The sequence below is a fragment of the Narcine bancroftii genome, chromosome 6 (genome assembly GCF_036971445.1).
Source record: "Narcine bancroftii isolate sNarBan1 chromosome 6, sNarBan1.hap1, whole genome shotgun sequence".
Lineage (NCBI taxonomy): Eukaryota > Metazoa > Chordata > Chondrichthyes > Torpediniformes > Narcinidae > Narcine > Narcine bancroftii.
The window spans coordinates 130,318,777-130,344,550 of record NC_091474.1 but is presented as its reverse complement, the minus strand read 5'-3'; the positions used below and the strand labels follow the sequence as shown (position 1 = coordinate 130,344,550).

The window sequence follows — 25,774 nt, the reverse complement described above, 5'->3', positions numbered from 1 at the left end:
ACCTATTATATCTTTATCCTCCAGCCTCCTGACAGACACGAGGAAATAGTCTGTAATGAAATCAAACCCAATATCATTCGCCTAAAGCACAGTTGTTTATATTGAATGAACAATTCACTTATGAGGGTGATGCCAAGCCACCAAGTAAAAATGAGCTTTTGAACCAATCCAATAAGAAACACAGGAGAATTTTCTTTACCCTCAGAGTAGCAACACATATATCTGTTGAGATGCAGTTCTTCTTTGGCTTGGCTTCGCAGACGAAGATTTATGGAGGGGGTAAAAAGTCCACGTCAGCTGCAGGCTCGTTTGTGGCTGACAAGTCCGATGCGGGACAGACAGACACGATTGCAGCGGTTGCAAGGGAAAATTGGTTGGTTGGGGTTGGGTTTTTCCTCCTTTGCCTTTTGTCAGTGAGGTGGGCTCTGCGGTCTTCTTCAAAGGAGGTTGCTGCCCGCCAAACTGTGAGGCGCCAAGATGCACGGTTTGAGGCGTTATCAGCCCACTGGCGGTGGTCAATGTGGCAGGCACCAAGAGATTTCTTTAGGCAGTCCTTGTACCTTTTCTTTGGTGCACCTCTGTCACGGTGGCCAGTGGAGAGCTCGCCATATAACACGATCTTGGGAAGGCAATGGTCCTCCATTCTGGAGACGTGACCCATCCAGCGCAGCTGGATCTTCAGCAGCGTGGACTCGATGCTGTCGACCTCTGCCATCTCGAGTACTTCGACGTTAGGGGTGTAAGCGCTCCAATGGATGTTGAGGATGGAGCGGAGACAACGCTGGTGGAAGCGTTCTAGGAGCCGTAGGTGATGCCGGTAGAGGACCCATGATTCGGAGCCGAACAGGAGTGTGGGTATGACAACAGCTCTGTATACGCTTATCTTTGTGAGGTTTTTCAGTTGGTTGTTTTTCCAGACTCTTTTGTGTAGTCTTCCAAAGGCGCTATTTGCCTTGGCGAGTCTGTTGTCTATCTCATTGTCGATCCTTGCATCTGATGAAATGGTGCAGCCGAGATAGGTAAACTGGTTGACCGTTTTGAGTTTTGTGTGCCCGATGGAGATGTGGGGGGGCTGGTAGTCATGGTGGGGAGCTGGCTGATGGAGGACCTCAGTTTTCTTCAGGCTGACTTCCAGGCCAAACATTTTGGCAGTTTCCGCAAAGCAGGACGTCAAGCGCTGAACAACAATGAAGACGCTGTTTACATCCGGTACCGCACGGATGGCAGTCTCTTCAATCTGAGGCGCCTGCAAGCTCACACCAAGACACAAGAGAAACTTGTCCGTGAACTACTCTTTGCAGATGATGCCGCTTTAGTTGCCCATTCTGAGATGCAGTTAAGGGAAAACTAAATGACAAAGGGAGAAGTGGAAGGATCTGTTCATTGGATAACTTGGCATCAGGAGGGAAGAGGCTCATGTCAAGAAAAAATAGTGAATTTGCAAGCCAGTTGGGCCAAGTTGTCATGATTTTTCATTTTTTTTATATAATGAATGTCCTTGCTTAATTTCTCACTTTCATTTGGGACTATGGAAAGCTGTAGTTTTTCTCTGAGTGGTGGATGATTTTATTCCCATTGCATGAACAGAAAAATCCTTTTCAAATGAGAAATAAGTTTCCAGAATAACTTAAACCTCAGAATTGGAGGCTTCAGTGATATTGAATAGGGAGAACATGGTTGGTTGTAAACAAAAAGGGAATGATAGCACTATAATAGAGCACAATATTGTATCTATACAAACACACACACAAATACATATATCTATATATTATGCCAACAGTTTCAACTCTGCTTCAGAAAGGTGTGGATTCCAATCTTATTTCAGACTGACAGTTGAGAACAATACTGGAAGAAAGTTGAGTTTATTTAGTTCCATTCACAATCTTAGAAATTATTAAAATTGCCTTACATATAACTGATTATAACTAGTCACAACCAGCTATTTACAAGTTGCCATGTTTGGGTAGAGTAAAACATGAAAGTCTGCAGATGCTGTGATTGTAGTAAATAGACATATGAGCAAAAAGCAAAAGACCTACATTAAAAAGCTGGTGAAAAGGGAAGAACGAGAGGGGGAGGAGAGCTGATCAACAGACAAAAGGTGTTAATTGGATATGATAAGAGGACAGGAGAGGAAAGGTGAGAATTGATAGGGGAAGGGGTCATTTTTTGGCTCTGTGAAGGGAGACAACGGGGAAGAGTCAGAGACAGAAGGTCCTTTCATGCCAGGCCTCCAGCTGGAGGGAAAACATAAATTTACCTTTCATGTTGAGCACCGCCTCATAGCTTCTTCTTGAGCCTATGGAGGCAGGGTGACTGGTGCCGTAGCGCCACCCCTCATAAATACACAGCAGAGCAATGGCTGTCTTCCCGACCCATAATCCTTCATGCAGCTGGAACCGCTCTGTGTTTCCTAGAACATTTCCAGCAGAGAGTGACCCCAAAGGCTGAAGTGGCCCAGCGAGGTGCTGGAGCGGCCGGCATGGCTGTCAAAGTTCGTATTGGCTGCCCTGATGGCCTCCGCCTCGACAGCCCCCACCGGCTGCCCCTGCCCTGACAGCCCCTGCAGAGTGCTCCTGACCTGACTCCTCCTGCTGGCCGTCCCCGCCCTGAGGGGGACATGGAGAGAGAGGGGTGAATGGGTGGGAGGGAGAGAGGAGATGGGTCTCTGCTAACTGCGTCATCACGACGTTATCAGCCTGTCCCTAACCAACCACTTGCATGTGAGGCATTGGAGTGCAGCGCTCCGCCAATTATCCTTTCCTTAGAGGAATTGCAGTCGGCACCTTGGAGCCGGCCACAGTGTATTCATAGAGATGCAAGGGCAGAGAATCTCCGCCTTTACAGTCAGGCTTTTTCACTGCATGAAAGGGTCTAAAGTTAGAGGGAAGGGAACAGGAAAAAGATTACCAGGCTGGGGGAGGGGGTGGTGGTTATGGGGCAGTAGCTAATGGAAACCAGAGAAGTTGTTGTTAAAGCTATCCAGTTGGAGGGTATCCAGATGAAAGATGAGGGGTTGTTCCTCCAATTTACAGATGTTCTCAGTTTGGCAGTGCATGAGACCATGGACAGGCATGAGAGCAAGGGAATGAGGCAGAGAATTGTAATGAGTTGCCATTAGGAGATCTACACTATTGCAGTGGACAGAGCTGAGGTACTCAATGAATATTGGATTGTTGGGAAAGGAGGATGTAGGTAGAGGGAGAGACCATTGGGAGGGGGAGGAGTTGGAGAGAAAATTAAGAATAGGAGTAGGTAAAGAAAAGATGGAAACATAGAACCAAATAGATGTGAGAGTTAACTAAAATTAGAAAAATTGATGGTTTATGGAATTGGGTTTAAGGCTGTTTAAGGGTTTAAACATTCCTCAAGTTTATGGTTGGGCTCACTGTGGTGGTATGTAATTACACCACTATGTCGTAGTTAAATGTAGACACTCACCGTGGCAATGGATGAGGCCAAGGATAGATATGTCTAAGTGGGAATGGCGAACAGAATAGAAATGGTTGACAACTCAGAGCTCCAACCTAGACCCCACAGAGCACAGGTATTCGGTGAAGCGTGACCCAGTTTACACTGAATCTCACCAATATAGAGGCGGTCACACTGAGTGCTCCATTTGTGTTTATGTGATTTTTATATCCCAAATAGCAACTCCTTGTCAAAGAGTGCTCCAATGGTTATGAAGGCTTTGAGAGATGCCAAATATGTAATAAGCATTATATAAACTAAATATTTGGGCAGAAGGTAGAGAAGCTTGAAGAACACCACCTCAACATTCAAGAAGTTTCTTTCCAACAGCTATGAGGCTCTTAAACCTCCTCTTGTTACACAAACCACGGACTGCCCCAACACCACAAAAGGACTGTCTCCATTATCAATGCCACCTTTTTCTGGGATAACTATGAATAGCTCTTCATTTATTTATTTATATCTTCAGGATCAACTTCAGTCTTGAAAAGTGCCCATTTAATACAGAGATACAATAACATTTCTTTAGCCAGTCAGGAACCTCTGGAATTTGCTGCCACTTCAGCTGTGGAGGCCAGGTCATTGGGTGTATTTAAGGTAGAGATTGATAGGTATCTGAATAGACAAAGGTTATGGGGAGAAGACAGGGGAGTGGGGCTGAGTGGAAGAATGGATCACTTTAGGATGGAATTACAGAGCAGAATCGACAGGGTGAATAGCCTACTTCTGCTTCTTATGGTCTTACCGTATTGAATGTCTCTTTTTTATTCAAAAGGCGTACACTTTTGTTATTTATCAAGAAAAATTTGCAGACGCTGTGATTGGAGTCTTCTTTGAAGTACCCATTTGGCTGGACCACGTAAGAATTTTGCTGCAGCTGTATATATGATCATAGATTCGTTATCAGTATATAATGAGATAAAAAGTGAGCTTATTGTTCAATGTACAGCTGCACCAAAATTCTTACCTGCTGCAGTCAAATAGATAGTTAAGGTTAAAGTAAAACGTCGGAGGAGATCGTGGGAAAACACATTGACAGACTCCTTTGTGAAGTGGAATGGGAAATTTGTAGTCCATGATGCAACCATAAAGTAATCACGAACAGGTAGTGTGATGTGAATGAGTCACTGCAATATTTGGAGGCGATGTAACTGATGGTGTTGACGTGTTCAGTGCGTGATCCTGAGTCACCGCTGAATTGGCCAGAAACACGATCGCCAGAGTTCAGAAAACGTTGTTTCACTCACCCGGATCGGATGAAAGGAATCGACTCGTGCTTGGAAATCTGTCAGTTTTCCCTGCCGAATAGTGCGGAGGACGAGCAAGAGAACAGGAGAAGAAACTGACAGGGGCTGTGCGAAGTTTGAGGTCAACTTCGGAAGTGTGGCGATGAGTCCCTTCCTTCACTTCCAGCCGGAAATCAGAAATAGACTGGAGACTGTTGACAATGTTGTTGTTGAACGGATGGTACAAAAGGGCAGAGCAGTGATCGTTACATAAACATTAGTTCTCTTTGAGTTTGAAGAACAGGAATTGGGCGTTTCTTTGAACGTTTGGGGGGGGGGCAGGAATAGGAAAAAGGAATGCAAGGAATTTGTGGAATGAGTCACTGCTCTGTGCTCCATTATCCTTGCGAAGAGTCCTGATTAACTTCAGGAACAGGTTATCTATCATGCATGATGTTCTGTTCTGAGGGCATGAGGATTTCACTCCTCCCCCACCCCCACCAACTTGGGTTGGGAAAGCATTAATTTTTTTATGTTTTAAACTCTGCAAAGGTTTGAACATCATGAGATGATCCTTATTGCACTTTGTCAGTCCTCTTGTCTATTACCTACCCCCCTTTCCATCTCCTGGGGCACTTCCTGCTGTAATCGCAATAAGGGCAAAAGGTGCCCCTCCATTTCTTCCAGGGCCACAAACAGACCTTTCAGGTGAAGGAATGTCTTACCTGCACTTTGTCCCACCTAATCTACAGCATCATAGTGGGTGTGACATCCTCTTCATGAGTCAGACCAAGCGTAAATTGGGTGACAGCTTCACTAAACACATGTGTACACATGCTCTGTTTGTGGGTCTTAAGATTGAACTTCCTGAATACAGTCATTTCAGTTCCTCCAAACAATCCTACGCCTACAATCCTTGGCCTCATCCATTAATTGTACATCACCATTCAAGACTAGAAAATAGCAGTACTGAAGAACTTCAATCTAATCTGTTGGTTTGTGGGATTTCTTAGTTGTCCATTGCTGATTTAGCTGAAAGGTACAGAAAGAGATTTGTGATGTCTTGGGTGGTATGCCTGCTCCTTCTCCTAACATGTCACTCTACACATCTCACTGTGCCAACATTCAACTCCTGGCTTGATTATAATGGCAGAGCAAGAGATATCCTGAGCTTATGGCATTATTTTGTGGCTTTGGTCAATTGGACTTCATGAGTGCCCAAATTTTGAGCTTCCAGTTCTAAGCAATTTAACATGATTGTATGGTGATAAAGTGATGGAGAGTGTTCACAGATCACTCCTGAAACAAGGTCAAATAGATTTGTCCCTTATGTTGGTTAGCCCACTGGATTGTTTTTCTCGTCCTCTGGTTTATGTAATTTAATCATTGTACCTAGAACAAAACACTGATAAATAAAGGGATTTGGGCTTTAGAATAATGCAACGTGGAAGGAAGCTTTCATTTTAAAAGATTTTTGTTGAGTTTAAAACATTAATACTACATACAGTGTCTACTAATGTAGTAAAGAAGCATGTCATATCACTAATTAATATAAATGTAATTCAAATCCATCCATATTTGTTGATTAAACATTATTTCTTAAAAATAATTCTGGATAGAAACTAAATGAGTTACATTATAATCTAAAAAAGGAATAAAAAGAAAAAAAGGAAAGAAAATTGAAACTAAATCTAATCTACCCCCTCCCTCTAATCAAAGTTACCTTGTAGAAAAGGATGTAAAGATATGGATCAAATAGCAACCTTCAGAAACTAGACAGAGAATCGCCGGAGCATCCAAATTACTTAAATCTACCAATCATGATACTATTCTATGAATACTGCTATTGAAACTAACTCCACATAACTTCTCTCCATTCAACTTGCAGCAACTTACAGCATTACAAATTGATTCAAGTTCGAAATATACTGGGGGTTGTAGTTTAATTGAGTGTCATTGGGCAGCACGGGCTCAGGGCCGAAATGGCCTGTTACCGTGCTGTATGTCTATATTTTAAAGAATAATTATAAAAATATAATTAACTCACAATACTGTTTTATTGTTTTGAGGCAAAGATTCATGTGCCCTTCCTCCATCTTTATCTACTGCAATTCGTGCTCCTGATATGGTCTCTCTATCAATGACCATTCTGAGCTCCCAGTTAAATGCCATTTCATCTACCCTTCCCATCCTATCCACTATTAGGATGAGCCCCGATGCAAACTTGAAGAATAAATATCTCATATTCTGCCAGGGTAGTCCACAACCTGAATTTTTCAATACTTGGTAACCTTTGCTTCCCATGTTACTGTACCCCTTCAGCTGCTACCTTTCAGTCCCCCTCTAGTTCTCCCATTTTGGCCTCTTTCCCATACCATCCCTTCAATCAGGCACCATCCATTTATACCTCATCCCTTTTGTTTCATCTAATTATCACTCACTCATTTCATCCACCAGGTCTCCTCCCTCATCTGCTTCCATCTGACCTTTATCTCTTAGTAAATGAGTCCCATTATCACCTTCCTTACTTATCAGATTCCAGTGTTTGTTCACTTGCTTATCACCCTTCAGCAGCTGTCTCAACATGTTTACCCTTCCCTTTCCACCCCCCCCCCCCCAAACTCGGCTCCAGCTGCCCATTTTTATCTCTATCTGTCTGCTTTCCTGTCCCTTTCCTCCACCCATCTCATCACCTCATGTTTTTTTTAAACACACATTTCCCTCATGCATTGTGGGAAATTATTCTAAATTTCCAGAACACAGTTAGTATAAAAAGGTTGGAACGGGATTCAGGGTGCCCGTTCTGAGATATTACTTCCTAGAGCCCGAGCAAATTTCCTGGAAAACCTGCAGTCTAAAGTTAACTACAGGCATTCCGTGAACAACAGGGTAATGAATAGCATGTATCGATGATGGTCCACTGAAAGTCCCATCTCTTTAATTAATACACTTCCGGTATGGCGTCTAAACTTGGGAGATTTTGAGTTTTGATCGTTTACACATGCCGATATCACCAACATTCTTCAGACTGGTAAAGTCATGCAAATTCTATATAAAAACATATCTGACACCTAACTCCATTTCTCCCCTCCCATCTTTCTCCATCTGTTCATCATCCTTCACCCCTCCTTGGTCCACTGATCTGGCAGCCCCTCCCTCTTTCCTTTTTACACTGGTAATTCTCCCCCACCATTCACAGTCCTGAATGATGCAGTGTCTTGGAGACAGTCGCCCACCTCTTTGCAGAATGTGGATTTGCCAAGAATGTGTGAAGGATGCGAGGGTCCTTGTTATGTTCATCCCCAGTTTCAACATAACGGAGGACTCTCTGATTTACGGTCTGTCATGGTATGCAAAGACAGACATCCAGAGCTGCTGGAAGATCACAAACACGGTGAAAGATGTCCTTCGGTCTTCCCAAAACTTGTTGGTCTTTGAGCACACTAAGATGTTGGTGAGAGAATGCTGCCTTCTGGCACATTCCAGGCTGAAAGAGTACGTGTTGAGGGACGTAATGAAGCTTAGAACTGTCAATGCAAGGGCACTGTGGGGAAGATCCACTGTCTAAAGTCCTTCTGTTACCAGGCATGAAGGGTCGAGACCAAGGGGAAGTTCCTCAAACAATGGTGGGGGGGGAGTAACTACAAGGGGGTCACATAAATAATGAAGGTAAATAATTTATTGTGAATTAGAACTTATTTTAAAAATTCCCCAATGCACAGGCATTGAGGGGAAGAACCTCAATCTAGGGTCCTTCTGCCACTGGGCATTGAGGAGCTTAGACCAGTGGGTAAGCCACTCAAACAACTGAAGGTGGTGTAACCCTTGGTGGCCATTTTAGTATCAATGGTGTTATGTAGTAAGATTAATGGCTAACATTACAAAGTACAGTAACAAAATGTATACTGCAACAAAGATGTAAACAGGTTTTGTACTGTTTTCCCAACTGAATATTTTTTTATTGTAAATAAAATGCATTATAGAATATTTCACCACAGTACACGCCCTTCAGCCCATGATTTTGGGCCATCTGACGTAAAGCTATTCAACATCTCTCTACCTCACATCCATATTGAAGACTCTTTTGAATGTCCCTTTCCTCCACCCACTTTAAACAGATGTCATCTAGGAAGGATAAACTGTATTAAAATGAACATTTTCCCAAGGATACAATACCTATTTCAGTCATTACCAATTCACCTAACAGAGAAATTCTTCAAGGAGCTAAAGAAAATAATAAGGAAATTCTTATGGAAAGAGGGGAAACTGAGGATAGCACTAGATAAATTAACAGAATGGTAGAAACAAGGAGGCTTACAACTACCAAACTTTAAGAAATATTATAGAGCCGCACAATTAAGATACCTATCAGATTTTTATCAAACAAGGGAAAAACCAGATTGGACCAGATTAGAACTAGATAAAATAGGGGAGAAGATACCTAAACATATACTATATAAATGGGATGAAAAATTGGTGCAACATAGGAATTCACCGGTATTGCATCATCTGCTCAATATTTGGAAGAAGATTCACGTAGAAAGGAATAAAACAAATTACCAACCACCAAAACTAATATTGATGCAAATCAACTAATCTCTTTCACAATAGATAACCTTTCCTTCAGAGAATGGGAGAGAAAAGGGATCAAAAGAATAGAAAATTGTTTTTCGGGAAATAAATTATTATCCTTTGAACAAATGAAGGATAAATATAATATAACTCACGATACAATGTTTGCATACCTCCAACTGAAAACCTACTTGAAGGACAAATTGGGAAACAGTCTGAGGTTACCAGAAGGAAGCAATTTTGAATATGTGATTACAGACACAATGATAATTAAAAAATTTATAACAAACATGTACATCAAACTGCAAGAAAAGGAGAACGAGGAAACAAACGGTAAAACTGGGAAAAAGATCTAAACATAAAGATAAAGAATGAAACATGGGAAAAACTATGCTCCGAAACTATGAGAAATACAATAAACACAAGGTTACGCATGATACAATATAACTGGATACACAGGCTATACATCACACCTCAAAAGTTAAATAAATGGGACCCAACAGTATCAGACAGATGTTTTTGCTGTAAAAAGGAAACGGGAACAACAATTCATGCAATTTGGACATGTGAGAAAGTGAAAAAAATTGGGAAGATCTAAACCAGATATTAAATAAAATCACAAAAAGCAATATACCAAAAAACCCAGAGATCTTCCTCCTAAGTAACATAAGAAATAAAGAATTTGGACTCGATTTGGATGGAGCAGATAAAAGATTTGTTACGATAGCCCTAGCTGTAGCAAAAAAATGTATTATGTCAACCTGGAAATTAGATGACAACTTGAGAATACAACAATGGTACATAGAAATAAATAAATGTATTCCATTAGAAAAAATAACATATAATTTAAGAAATAACATCACAATATTCGAACAAATATGGGAGCCATACATGAAATACAATAGAGAAATCCTACCATGGACTTCCACCACCTAAAATGACAGAAGGAGAAGATAACGAAAAGAACTGACTCAGTAAAATTTCTTGTTTATTTTTATTAAGTGACAACATTGTTTAACGGGTTTAATGTATCTTATAGATTGAACTTCAAATAAATGGAAAAGGGGGTGAGGGAGGGAGGGAAGGGAGGGGGGGAAAAAGGGGGAGAAAATGACACTATATATTCAAGAGAAAAAATGTCTGTATGTATCTTGGTCAATATGGTTTATAGTGTGAAAAATAAAACATTTAAAAAAAAACAGATGTCATCTAGTATTTGCTATTTTTAACCCCAGGATAAAGCTGCTACCTCTCCACCCTATCTAAGTTCCTCATAAATCTAATGTACTCTATTGTCTAAGTTTGGAAAAAAGATTGCTTTCCCCTCACTAACGCTGCTTGACATCTTGAGTTGCTATAGTATCAGCAGTCCCTTGTGTATCCAGAGTTGTTACTGTTGTTCACCAAGAAGTTAGGTACCCCATTCACAATGTACATTTCCAATAACTTTAGAATAATAAAGGCCTAAAATGAAGGAAGCAAATGTGCAGAGTGGAAAAGCTCTCTCCAGCAAATTCTGAGTCACTGTGTATTCCATCACTAACTTTTAGCCTAGGAAACTGCTGTTGTGCCAATGGATATTTACAAAGTGAGTGGGACTCGAACTACTAGGATGGCTTTACTGAACAATTATGGGACGTTTTATCGGAGTCATCTATTTACAAAAAAAATTAATAATATGGAGAGCAATTGGAAAATGATTCATGGGAGAAATTCCATCTTTATTGCAGGTTAAATTCAGTTCTGCACATTTAATTCTGTTAACTTTGAACCTGGAACCCTGATATAAAGGAAGTGCGGGAGGGGTGTATATTCTCTGTGGAGAGTCCTCCATAGGGGAAGCTGTCGACATCCAATGACAGAATGGACTGCCATAAGATGGCCAGATGGCAGACAAAAGTGAGGAAGTGTGTGGCATAGAATCATACAGAGGACATTTCTGAGAGATGGCTTGTGCTGCGAGAGGCAAGTTCGCGAGGAGATTTTCGGGGCTTTGGCCTGATGTGGGATTTCGGCTGAATATCAGCTGGGTCAAGATTGCCCCACTCTCTTGATCCCCCTTGATGATCTCTGTGACAGTATCATCACAGGCTTCACCCTTAAGCCGGTAGTAGAACTGCTGCTTCAGCACCAGTGACCGGGTTAAATCTCAACCCTGTATTGCCTTTGTGAAGTTTACACTTTTTCCCTAAAAATGTGTGGGTTTCCTCCAGGCACTCTGGTTTCCTTGCACATATCAAAGGCATGCAGATTGATTAGCCACAATAAATTGATACCTCAACCTCCCCCTTCATTGGAAGAAATTAGGTAAAATCCAGGGGATGGGTGGGGGGGGGGGGGGGTTGGTTGTTAATGGGAATTAATGGAGACAAAGAGAGAATAAAGTAAACCAGTGTTAGATAAGTCTAAATATGTTAAATGATTGTCACGGACTCAGTGGGCAGAAGAATCTGTTTCTGGGCTGTATGACTCCATGAATTCAAGATGTGGGGCCAACCTGTAACTATAGCCCCTTGCACCCCAGTAAATCAGCTGTTCAGTGTCCCGAGTTAGGAATGGGGGTTTGGCCTTTCACACTAGACCACTCTTAACCAGGACACTGAACGCTTTCACACTTGCAAGGGTTTATTCCCGGCATTTGTCTGTTCTACATTTAATAGGAAGTGCCTGTAATGCAATTGCCCATTTCACACTTGCCTGATCTCAACACCGATATCTGCAGACGCCGGGGATTGTACTGGGGTCGAGGCCGGCTATCCCTGGCATGAGATGACGTCATCTGACACCGGCGTTGAGCAAATTTTGCTTTCTCACTTGCCACTTTAAAGGCTGATTGGCATTCGATTCCTGGGATCACTGGTAAGGGTGAAAGGGTCTTGTGTAACATTTAGCCCTGACAAACTAAGACAAATCTTTGATCCAGTGACCCTCATCCTCACCACTTTCCCTTATGAATCACAGTCATAAAGCTATTCAACGTGGAAATAAACCCTTTAGCCCAACTTGACCATGCCAACCAAGTTTCCCATCTCAGTCCTATTTTCCATCATTTGGAACATAACGCTGAATTTTCCCTATCCATATCTTTTAAATATTGTAATCATATCTGCAGAGAATTGTGAACACATCTCAGACCATCACACAAACCAATCTCCCCTCCATCGACTCTACACTTTCTGCTTTCTCAGAAAGCAGCCCAATATATTGAAGGACATCCCGCCAGGGTTACACACTCTTCCCATTGGGCAGAAGATGCACGAGTTTTGAAAACACGTACCCCCAGTTCATTTCTTGCTGTTAACTTATTATTGAATAAACATCTAACTTGTAAATTGATGTTCTCCTTTCACTGTTGTAACAAAACATTTTCTCTTTAACATTATACTCTACTTTCTTTGTATTAAGTATGGGTTGACTTGCCTGGATAGCATGGAAAACAAAGCTTTTCCACTATATCTTGGAACATATGACAATAAAGCATTCCATTCAATTTTTCTGGCAACTTATTCCATATATATCTATGTGAAAAAAGTGCACCTTGTGTTCCTTTAAATTTTTAGTTTAATTTTAAAAAAATGTAGACATACAGCACGGTAACAGGCCATTTCGGCCCACGAATCCATGCTGCCCAATTTATCTACACCCCTGGTATGTTTCAAACAGTAGGAGGAAATCAGAGCACCCGGGGAAATCCCAACCAGATGAGGGAGAACGTACAAACTCCTTACAGACAGTGTGAGATTTGAACCCAAGCCCTAATCACTGGCGCTGTAACAGCATTGTGCTACCTGCTACGCTAACCATACCTTTCCCCTCTTCCCTTAAATCTGTGCCCTCTAATTTTAGATTCCCCTGCATTGGGAAAAAAAAGATTATGATGTCGTCTTATCTGTGCCCCTCATTATTTTACATACATTTTATATGGATTTTGAACCTCAGTATTTTGTTGAATTATGAATGTTGTTCAATTATAAATATAACACAATGTGCTTGGCAGTTAATTATGTACTTTTGAGATAATGTGGATTTTTACATCAGCAAAGACATCAATTGGAGACAATTATTGCTTTGTAGAAGTGATGTGAATATTGCTTGTTTGTTATTTAGCAACCTAATCATTCAGTGGCAGAAAGTCAGCAGGTCACGTAACATCCACAGGGAATAAAGGATTACCAAAATTTTCATCGATGCAATGAGTTGTTATTATCTGGAATACAATTCTTGAAGGAGTGATGGGTGCAGATTTAATAGGAATTTTGAAAAGACAGTTGGAGTTATATTCGTCCTTGATGTTCTCCTTATAAGATTATAAGATGCCTGTCAGGTGATGTGTGGTCTTTGAATGTGGTGCAGATTAAATTCATCAATATTTATTTGGGGTGAAAGGTTTCAGTTATAAGAAGAGGCATAAGAGGAAAGGGGATTGTTCTTCTTTGAGAAGAAAAGATGAGGGAGGTGCTCAAAGTTATCAAGTGTTTTGATACAGTAATAAAAAGCAATTCTGGCCACTGGAAGAAGGGTTGGTAACCAAACAAGCCAGATTTAAAATAATTTGTTTAATGATATGTGGGACATTTTTTAATGCAATGTGTTGTTATGATTTGGAGAGCAATTCTCAAAGGATTGATGAGGACAGATTTAACAGGAGTTTTGAAAAGACAATTGGACAAATACATGAAATGATCCATATGCACAACAATGAAGAAAGAGAAAGGTAGAAAGGAATAATTTGGCATCTCTTTCTAAGTGCTGGCATGGGCCTGTTCTTGATTTTACGATCATTTTAACTGAACAATAAGAGTGTTACTGAGAGCACATAATTGATACAAACAAATGGATATTTTTCTACATCAGCAGATGTAGAAAATTAGATGAAATAATTTGGGCTATGATTGAACTGTGCACATTGAAGTTGGTCAGGCCCACAAACCCAGTAGACCTCAAAATGCAATAATGCTTGACTCAAGGAGCAGGAGATCAGAGATTCATGCCCATCAAAATAAATTTACATCACCATAAGTTCAGACACTGATATAATAACAAATTAAAATTAAGTTTAACTGTAATGGAAGATAAACTGAAATATTAGAAAACTCCATCAATTAATTGCTTTGGTTCCATAATGTAAAAACGAAAAATAATTTCTCAAACTGTGAATATCACTGGCAAAAGAGGAAGTAACGTAACCATGCATGACTGAAACCACAGTTGGATGAATAACAGTTTGGTAAGGAAAATACTCTGCCCAAGACCATGAGAAACTGCCAAGATTCGTGAATGTAGTCAGGCCATCACACAAACCATCCTCTCCTCCACTGACTCCGTTGTCACCTCCTACTGCCTTTTGGAAACATATTAAAGGACACATCCCACCCCCAGTCACAGTCCCTTCACTGGCAGTCCCTGTCAGGCAGAAGAGACATGAATTTGAAAACACCCACCTCCAGATTCAAGTATCATTTCTTTTCAAACCCAAAACATTGACTAACCATTTCTACCCATGGATGATTTCTGATCTGCTGAATTTCTTCAGCAATTCTTCATCTCCTATTGTTTATTTTCTGGTGTTTCAGACTCGGCCAGACCTCTTACTAGGAAGAGGCCTTACACTGTTTAAGGGTCTAACACTATCCCCTGCACTTTTATTTTACTGTTATAGTATCTTCTGCATCTGTTTATCTTCCACTACCTCTTGTTCTATATAGAAGTTGACTGCCTGGAGAGCACGCAAAATATTTTTTACTGTATCTTATGCCCTTGACAATAAACAATTCAAATCATGTTTTTAGTTTAATGTTTACATTCATTGTCACATGTACCATGGTTCTATTCACACAGAAGTATAACCAAATAAAATGCAGCAAGAGAGAAGAGTTCAGTGAGATATCAGGTGATAAGAGGAAATAGATGAGGGAAGGGTGTATGGGTGGATGGACTCATTTTGGGGAGGGGAAGGGTGGCGTCAATGGCGGATAGATGATGGATGGAAGCATAAGAAATAAGAAAAAAAAACACAATACAAGGGAGATGGAACCAGACTGGGGAGAGGTGCAAGAAGGGTGTAGAACTATGTAAGGGAACGATGATAGACAGATAGAACAAAGTGGGGGAGGAAAATGAGTCTTGGTGATGGAGGGGGGAGTGATGAAAATGAACAGAGACCCTGGGTAGCAAGGTGGAAGGAAAGTAAAACAAGGGGAATGGGTTTCCTGACACTTAAAATCTGTCCAACATCATTATACCTATCCATCTGGTTAGTTCACCTTACCTATTCCCTTTTCCATGTTCCAAGCTCCTTCCCTCAACATGAATATCATAGAAGGATTGAAATAGCCAACTAAGCTAGCCTGGAGGCCATCAAGTGATTACTGAAGATCAATATATAATGTTCAAGTGCACTTTTCCTGATTTTCTGAATGGCTAGGGTATCCAGAATCAGGGAGACATAGTCTCAAAGTAAGGGATTGATCAGTCAGGTCAGGTGGGTTGAAAGTTCTTCACCCAGAGAACCTTTGAATTCTCTGCAGAATCTTAGTCATTCAGTATATTCATGAAAGAAATCAATGGATTCTGGGTAATAAGAGAATCAAGGATTATGAGATTAGCACAGAAACCGTGCACTGAGCTAAAAGGTTAGCCATGATCTTATTGAATAGAACACGTGAGGACCCAAATGGTCTCTTCCTGAATCTATTTCTTATGTTACCATTCTAACCGGAGATAGTCTCATTCTCACTTCATGTGCATTACTTCATTGTGTAAGAACATGCAAAACGATTGAAAATGAATCAAAAGTCAGAATGGTGGATGGATTATCATTTTGGTTAAACAATTTAAACTGGTTAGTTTTAGGCTACTTACGAAAACCTCCTGCAGTAGTGGTTGACGATCATCAACCATGACCTCTGTGCCAATCAATGGAGAGATTTCTCCTTGATTCATGTTTACATTAATTTTGCTAGGGTCCCTTGATGCCACACCTAATTAAATGATGCCATGATGTTTAACAAGGCTGTCATGATCCATGGAACTGAGTGGTTCTGGTGAAATCTAAACTGAGCAACGATGCACAGGTCTTTGGTGAATAGTTGCCATTTGAAAGTATTGTTAATGACTGCTTCAATCTGCAGATAATGGAGAGGCATTAAATGACTTGTTATATCTAAACACTGTTAGCATAGCGGTGCCTGCAAGAAGTTTGCACATTCTCCCCATGTCTGCAAGGATTTCCTTTGGTTTCATCCCACTCTTCAAAAATATACCGGGGTTGTAGGTTAATTGGGGTATTTGGGCAGCATGGGCTCATGGGCCAGAAGGGCCTGTTCTATGCTGTATATTCTAATTTTTTTTTTTTTTTAAATTAAAATTTAAACTGTGTGAAGTGCGCAGATATCAGTTTTGGTTAGATGTTATCATTGTAGATGTTGTCCCTGCATTTTTGTTTCTGCGAAAGTTTCTAGCTGGTCCAGATCCCTCTGCAAACTTTGAAAACCTTCTTTGCTGTCCACGACACCTCCAGTCTTTGTGTCATCTGCAAACTTACTGATCCAATTTAACACACTATCATCCAGATCATTAATATAGATGCTAAACAACAATGGTCCTAGCATCAATCCTTGAGGTGCACCACTAGACACAGGCCTCCAGACTGAGAAGTAATCATCCACCACCACTCTCTGGCTTCTCCCATATAATATGTCAATGCCGATGTCAAATCCATTTTACTACCTCATCATGAATATCAAGCATCTGAACCTTCATGGCTAACCTCCCATGTAGGACCTTGTCAAAGGCCTTACTAAATTAAAGTTCATGTAGACAATATGCAAACCTTTTCTTCATCAATTTTCCTGGTAATCTCCTTGGAAAAACACCATCATATTGGTTAAACACAACCTACCACGCACAAAGCCATGTTGACTATCCCTAATCAGTCCTTAACTATCCAAATACCCGTATATTTGATCTCTTAGAACACCTTCCAATAATTAACCTACTGACGTCAGGCTCACTAGCCTATAAATTCCAGGGTTACTTTTAGAGCTTTTTTTTTTAAAAACATATCAACAAGATTCAAAATTCAATTTATTGTCATGCAATAAAAAGTGTCATATTGTATGAAATTACCTTTCGTCTGCTGTAAGGAAGACAGATTCACTATCGGCAGAAATTGCCTGAAGCGCCTCTTACAGTTTGAGAAAGAGAAAAGTCCTCCCAGAGTCATCGTGTATCCGTGGAGTTGTCTCTAGCCCTCCCATAGCCATAGAGAGTCGTCCAAATCAGCAAAAACCCAAGCTCCAGATCTGAACCTCCGATACGATTAGGAAATCTTCAGTGTCCTTGGCACCCTCCCGTATTCTGGTTCTGATACCTGGTACCCTTTCAGTCAGATTTGAGCCAGTCTTCAGCAGTCCACAGCCTGGGGTGTGTCCCTTGGACTGCAGTTTCCAGCAGTCCACAGCCTGCGTGGATTCCTCACCTCGAGTCACCAACAACCCACTCACTGCCTGCGTGGGTCTTTCAGCCGCAGAACCCCTCATTAGTCCGCTGCCATGGTCACTGATCCATGGGTCGTCTCCTCTGATTCTCCTTCTCAGATAGGGGGTGGTCTCCCTGTTTTCTGGTGCCCTGCGCCAGTACTCTGGTTTTCTGGAGTCTGCAACCCCTCTGGCTGCTGCCGATCTGAGGTACCGCCATCTTGGGTGCAGAACCCCACGGTCACAGGATTTAAATAAAACCATCATTGGCTTCTTTAACAGGCCATTCAAAGCTTGTACAAAGCTGCTGGCAGTTGGACTCCACAAGAGTGCTGTCTCTGCTCCCAGCTCTCCATAGGTCAACACCAGTGGCATCACTACCATTACAGCAATTCTGGTAGCGCCACCATTTTCAAATCCATTCCCATTTTCAAATCCAACATGAGCTAGCTTCCAAACCTCCAGCACCATATCTGTGGCTAAGGACATTTTAAATATTTCTGCCTGAGTCCCTGCAATTTCTACACTAGCCTCCCTCAAGGTCTGAGGGAATATCTTGTCAGGCTCTGGGAATTTATCCACCTTTATTTGCTTTAAGACAGAAAACACCTCCTGTTCTTTGATCTGTATTGGTTCCATGACCTCTCTGCTTGTTTTCTTAACTTTTCTTGACTCTGTGCCAGTTTCCTGAGTAAATACTGATGCATAAACACCCATTTAAGATCTCCCCATCTCTTTTGGCTCTATAAATAGCCAACCACTCTGAACTACAAAGGGGCCAATTTTGTCCCTTACTATCCATTTGCTATTAATATCCCTGTAGAAACTCTTAGGATTTTCTTGCACATTGTCCGCCAAAGCCACCTCGTGTCTTCTTTTAGCCCTGCGGTTTTACTTCTTGAGTTTTTTCTTGCATTTTTATACTCCTCAAGTACCTCATTTGCTGTGTGTTGCCTATTCTTTTCTTCTGAACCAGATCCCCAACATCCCTTGAAAACCAAGGTTCCCTATGCCTGTTATCTTTGCCTTCTAATCCTGACAGGAACCTATAAACTCTGTACTTTAAAAATTTCACTTTGGAAGGTCTTACACCTACCTCGCAGATCCTTACTTGAAAGTAACTTATCCCAATCCATGGATTCTAGATCCTTTTAATTTCCTCTAAATTGGTCTTTCTCCAATTTAGAATCCCAACCCAAGGACCAGACCTATCCTTCTCCATTATTAACTTGAAACTAATGGCATTACGATCATTGGGTCCAAAATATTCCCCTACACATACTTCTGTCACCTGTCCCCTTTTGTTCCCTAATAGGAGATCCAGTATTTTACTTTCTCTAGTTGGTACCTCTATATATTGATTTAGAAGTTTCCTTAACACATTTGACAAACTCCAAGCCTTCCAGCCCTTTTACACTATGGGTCCCAGTCATTATGTGGAAAGTTAAAACCTCCAACTATCACAACTTTATGTTTCCTGCAGCTGTCTGTTATCTCTCTCCAGATTTGTTCCTCCAATGCTTGTTGACAATTGGGCAGTTTATAATGCAACCTCATGACTGTTGTCATACCTCTCCCGTCCCTCAGGTCTAGCCATACAGCCTCAATAGACAAGCCCTTTGGACTGTCCTGCCTAAGCACATCTGTGATATTTTCCCTGATGAGCAATGCCCTCTTTGATCCCCTCTTTCCTGTTCTATTGTATTTGAAACAATGGAAGCCTAGAATATTGAACTGCCAATTCTGTCCGTCCTGCAACTGCTTCACTAATGGCCACAATGTAAAAATTCCATGTGCTGATCCATGCTCTAAGCTCATCTGCGTTTCCTACAATACTTATTGCATTGAAATAGATGCACCTGAGAATATTTACACCATGTACAACACTTTGACTTCTAACATTACATGCAATTTTCACACATTTTTTTCCCCTCCTCCACTCCCCTATCTACTCTGGCACTGCGGTTCCCACCACCCTGCAAATCTAACAAATAGAGCTGGATGGCCAGGGATCATGCTATGAAGCGCTTCTTTCCAATAGATAACAGAAGCCTCTTTTATCTCTTAATAAAAGTCTATTGATATTGAGGTTATTGGAAGATTTTGAATGAAGAAGGGTTTTACAAGGCAATGGCATATAGATTACTGAACTGAAAGAGGTGGACAAGATTAAGATACAGATCAGCTAAATTAATGTTGAAATAGAATTTGGCTGTCTAAATGACCTGCTTTTGTTCTTATGAGTGACTGCAGCAAAAGTTTGATTCCCTTCCCATACTTTAATTTTACTCTCAGGTTAGTCACAGAACTTTACAGCATGGAAACAGGCCGTTTGGACTAACTTGTCCATGCTTACCAAGTTGTCCACCCAAGTTCATCCCATTTGCCTGTGTTCGGCTGTATCCCTCTGAACCTTTCCTATGAATGTACCTGTCTCAATGTCTTTTGAACATTACAGCCATAAGTGCCTCTTCCATTTACATCTACTGTGATGAAGTGCTTTGAGAGGTTGGTTGTGGTGGAGATCAGGTCCTGTTTCAGGAAGGACTTGGACCCACTTCAATTCACTTATCATCAAAACAGGTCAACAGCAGATGCAATCTCACTGGCTCATTAGAACACCAACATGGATATCTACATCAGGGTGTTATTTATTGACCCAGCTTGGCATTTAACACTATCATACCAGCAAAACATGATCCAACTCAGGGATCTGAAACTTTTTTCATCTCTTTGTAAATGGATCCTCAACTTACTCATTGGCAGACATTATTCAGTGTGGATTGGCAACATCATCTCCTCCTCATTGACCATCATCAGGTTTGGTTCCAACGCAACCTGACGCCACCCCCATTATTGACTGAATAGTGGGTAATGATGAAGTCAGAATACAGAATGGAAATTGAGAATCTGGTTGCACAGTGTGAGAACAACAATCTTATTCTGAACATCAGCAAGACAAAGAGTTTATTGTTGTCTTTAGGAAAGGGAGGCCAAGCAACCACATAGCCGTCTTCATTGACATGAGTGGTAGAGAGAGCTAGGAGTTCCTGGGAGTTCACATATCGGAGGACATCTCCTGAAGTTAGCACATAGAAACAACAGTGAAGAAGACATACCAACACCTCGACTTTCAAAGAAGTCTAAGGAGATTTAATATGTTGTCGAATATTCTATTGAATGTCCACAGGTGTACTGTGGAAAGTATACTGGCTGGTTGCATCGCAGTCTAGCTTGGAAACTTAGAAGGCTGCAAAAAGTGGCAAATCACCCAAGTCAATCATGGGCACTGACCTCCCATCTTTGTGAGATACTGCCTCAAGGATGTAGCCAACATTATTACTCTTGGTCACAACCTCTTCTCTTTGCTTCCTTCAGGCAGAAGGTACAGAAGCCTGAAGTCTGACACCTCCAGGTTAAAAAAAAACCAAATTTTTACCAAAATTTATATGGCTTCTATACAATCCTAACTCTAAAACTACTTGACACTATTTTTCTTGCATCTCCCGCAACTGTGAATACTTATTTATAATATTTATTTTATATTTATTAGCTCTTTACCTATTTTGACATATTGTGGTGATTTATGTTATACTATGGTTGTTGGTGTAACTTCAATTCATGTGTAGCTGCAGCACAGGGTCGACACCAGAATGAGTGTTAGCAGGGTAACCGGGGGGTGGGGGGAAATTCTTGAGCTGAAAAACCTGGTCAATGGGGGGGGGGTGGGATGGGGGGGGGTTCCCACCTGCCTCCAAGCACTACTGCCATCACACTTCCCCCTCCCTCCAGAGTTTCAGAGAAGCGCAGGTGGTTTTGGAAACCATGGTGACACTCCCTCTGATGGTGTCACCCACAACCCTTAATGACACTAGTGATGGGGTTTCTGCACTTGGACCTGTAGCTTAAAGACCTACAACTTCAGGTCCTGCAAAGGGCTGAAAGCCAGTGAATGAATCTCAGCAACTGATAACTGGCTTAAAAAAAAACTTTCAGTTTTGTACACTTGGGTTTGGGATCACAGAGAAAACAGAAAGAAGATTATTAAAACCTTAGAAGAGATTTAAAAATTACTGTCTTTGTTCTTGTAAGTTGTTGTCTGTCTTAAAGTCCTTCTCAAGACTAATTATTATTTAAGATTGCAAACTGTCCAAAACAAGGAAGATTATGGATCTTTAAGTGCATGACCCAAAGTTGAGAGCTTTAAGCTACAGGTCCAAGTGCAGAAACCCCAAAATATTGAATGTAACAGTGATGAAAAACAGCCTTTCTCTCTTTTTTTTTCCTGTGAATTGGTCAATCTTTCACAACAGATTCTCATATTATTAGCATTAAGGATCCAGCCAAAAAAATTCCACATCTTCTAAACATTAATTGAGTCAATTTTTCTTAGTACAGTAATTCCAGTGTTAGCTGCACAAGGTATCAACTACAGTTTGGTATTCAACACCATCATCCTCTCAAAACTCACCAGCAAATTCCTAGACCTGGCCCTCAACACCTCATTGTGTAATTGGATCGTTCATTTCCTCACCACAATTAGTGAGGATTGGTAAGAACATCTCCTCCACAACCTCGATCCAGCACCGGAGGACCACAGGGCTGCGTTCTTAGCCTCCTGCTCTATTCACTTTACACATATGACTGCATGGCCTGGAATGACAATAACACTCTACAAATTTTCTGAACGGTAGTGGATTGTACAAGTCAGCATACAGGAGGGAGATTGAAAACTTGGCTGTATGGTGCCCCAACAACAACCTCACACTCAATGTCACCAAAACCAGGGAGCTAATTGTGAACTTCAAGGAAGAGAAAACCAGAAGTGTACTATCCAGTGATTATTGGGGCATCAGAGATGGAGAGGGTGAGAAAAGTTAAATTTCTGGGAGAAACTATTTCAGAGGACCTTTCCTGGACCCAATACATGAATGACATTGTGTAAAAATCTTGTCCATGTTAGCACCTCTACTTTCTCAAGAGTTTATAGATATTTGGTATGACATCAAAAACCTTGGCAAACTTCTACAAATGTGCAGTGGAAAGTGTGCTGACCGGCTGCATTGCAGCCTGGGATGGGGGCACCAATGCCTCTGAGCAGAAAGTCATGCAAAAGGTGGTGGACACAGCCCAGTACATTACAGACAAAACTCTCCCCATCTTTGAGAAAACCTATAGGGAACGCTGTTGTCAGGGAACAGCATTTGACTGGTTTAATGCAACCTAGATTGTATACCTAAAATGGATGAGAGGGGGGGGGGTGGGGGAGGTGGCTTGGGAGGAGGGGGGGGGAGGGAGAAAAAGTCACTGTATATGTGTGAAAAAGAAAAAGTGTATATCATGGCTAATGTGATTTATGGTGTGAAAAAAAAAGAAGATCCACACTACCCAGGACATGCTCTGTTCTCACAGTTGCCAAACAAGAAGGTATAAATGCGACAAGACTTGCACAACCAGGTTCAGGAACAGCTGTTACCCATCCACAATCAGAGTCCTAAACAACAAACTCAATCAGACTAATTTAATGACTCTTACTTTGCATATGATTTATTATTGAAAAATTATTTTCTATATTGCAGTTTGCACTTCTTTTTTTAAATGATTTTTATTTATAAATTTAAAACAATAAAAATTTACATATTTTACAGTAATACGTCCATTTCAAATACACATAGTTTATGTAAGAAAAACAAAAGAATGAAAGAGAAAGAACCCCTCTATAAACCTCCCACCTCCCCCTCCCCCCTCTAACCCTCTACAAAGCAAAAAAGAATGGGACAAGAGATCTTCAACAGGAGCACTCCTTACTAAAAGACTTCTAATATACAGAGATTCATTTACATATTAATACCCACAGTTTGTAAATATGGGCTCCTTATTTTCCAAAATATATGTCTCTTAAATTATAAGTACCGGTAATTTTTTCAAGTGATATACAACTCCATGTCATCTCTCCATTCCCAAATCTGTATCAGACTTCCAAGTTATAGCAATACATTTTATAGCTATTTCGCTAAAGCAATTTGAACAAATTTCACTTGATAGATATCTAATTTTAATTTAGGTTTAACCCCTCTAATATCACCCAATAAAAATGGCATTGGATCTTGTGGGAATTTTAAGGAGCTTGTAAAAAGGATAGAATGAGGTAGAGGACAGGTTTAGAGAGGAAATTTCAGAGTTCCTAGGTTAATAGCTGAAGGTATTACTGCAAATGAAAAAACAATGAAAATTGGGGATGTTCATGAGCCTGGAATTGATCAAGTGGAGATATATTAGAAGGCTCTTGATTTGGAGAACAAATAGTGAATGTGAAGAACAGGGGCATGATGGTATTTGGAGATTTAAAAAGAAATGAAGTGAAGGGCCAGGAGCCAAAGTACGTTAATGAGGACACCTTCCTCACTAGTGCAACACACGAACATGCTGGAGAAACTCAGCAGGTCACGCTGCATCTATAGGAAATAAAGGGTAACCAATGTTTCAGGCTCTTCACCAGAAGTGAATGAATGAACAAATGATTCCTGATGAAGGGCCCAGGCCTGAAACATTGGTTACCCTTTACTTCCTATGGATGCAGCGTGACCTGTTGAGTTTCTCCAGCACGTTCGTGTGTTGCACACAACCTCATCACCTGGAGATTTTTTTGTTTAACTCCTTCCTAACTCACGACTGTTTCAATTTGCTGCTTCCACGCAAGACAGCATTTCCATCACAATGATCAATGTCACTAAAACAACAGTTTCAAAAATTGCACTAAAGTGTTAAACTGGATGTGAATGAATGAGCTTCAAGGTGTTTAATTGTAACAATTTTATTGGTGTTTGGAAAAATCAAATTGTGTGACTTTTGTCAAACTTTCTGAGGAAACTGTAAACATCATTTTGTGAAAACATTGGTTTGACATTAGAGTGACACCATCTTATTTAAAATTATTAGAACAAAACAGAACTCTCATACCTAATTTCAAGGAATAAATTGTGACCTTTAGATTTTTAAAAAATTGTACACTTGCCTGACATACAGAAATTGTAGCTTCCTGTTTCATAATTTCAGGTGGGTTTACTTACATAAAGTGTACAACCTGATTGTTTGTACAGGTTTTGTGTGTGAGGAAACATCCCTCCCTGCCTGTCTGGAATGTGTGTATTGCGGGTGGTCATGTGTCCTCACTGTCTGAAATTTATCGGAAGTTATATCACCTGTTAATCAAGGTTGGAATTCGGCCACCCATTAGTGCACACCTTGCCGTTGGCTAATTTAAATCACCTAGGGACATTATTGGCTAGAAGCACAGATTAGCGTAGTATAAAACATCGATGTATAGCACATTCTTTCTCTCTGCCTCGTTGTCCAAGCCCTGGACACCACACCACGCCAGATTGCTACTGTGGACATCACTGGAAGTTTCGTGTGCACTACAGTGAAGTTGAGCCATAGTATTTAGATAGATCAATACTTACAGAGAGCCACACCCCATTGGAACAGAGAAGAGGGTGTGTGCAGGAGTCTCTGTTTGTAGTTTGTGTACTCAAGTGTGACCGTGTCGAGTACCATTTAACATTCTCCCCTGTTTGTCTCCTGTTAAGTTAAAGGTAAAGGCTCCATTATTGTCATGTAATACTACATTTAGAACATACAGAAATTCTTTAACTTTTGTCCGCCATAAGGCAGACAGAGAGTCGCCACTTTGTCTAGTGCCCCTCACAGAAACCTACAGCACCTGATACTCCTAGGCGATATCCCCTTCAGGTACTGACCAGGCCTGAGCCTGCTTAGCTTCCGAAATCAGACAACCTCAGGCGTATTCAGGCTATTAGGCTTGTGATTACGTGTGATTGTAACATTTGTGTCCAAATTAGTCATTCTGTGTCCCAACCAAACCTGAATCTCTTCCCAACATGACAACAGGTTAGTAATTTGTTTCAAATAGTTCACCTTCCATAATTTCCTCTTTCAGCCTGGTCTTGTTTTTGATGAATCACTTCTAATCTTCTATTTCTTTCACTTAACACACACTGCACATGT

General features: G+C 40.9%; 1 long non-coding RNA gene across 2 annotated transcripts; it reads right to left on the bottom strand.

Moving 5' to 3' along the window:
* LOC138737595 (uncharacterized) lies at positions 1-25,558 on the bottom strand. 2 transcript variants are annotated; one of them, XR_011341042.1, is made up of 3 exons: positions 25,470-25,558; positions 25,210-25,327; positions 1-50 (listed from the first exon to the last, which is right to left on the bottom strand). It is a non-coding gene; the product is annotated as an uncharacterized lncRNA (long non-coding RNA). The 2 variants fall into 2 exon arrangements; XR_011341044.1 differs by lacking the exon at positions 1-50 and adding an exon at positions 22,244-22,399.
* Between the last annotated feature and the right edge of the window lie 216 nt (positions 25,559-25,774).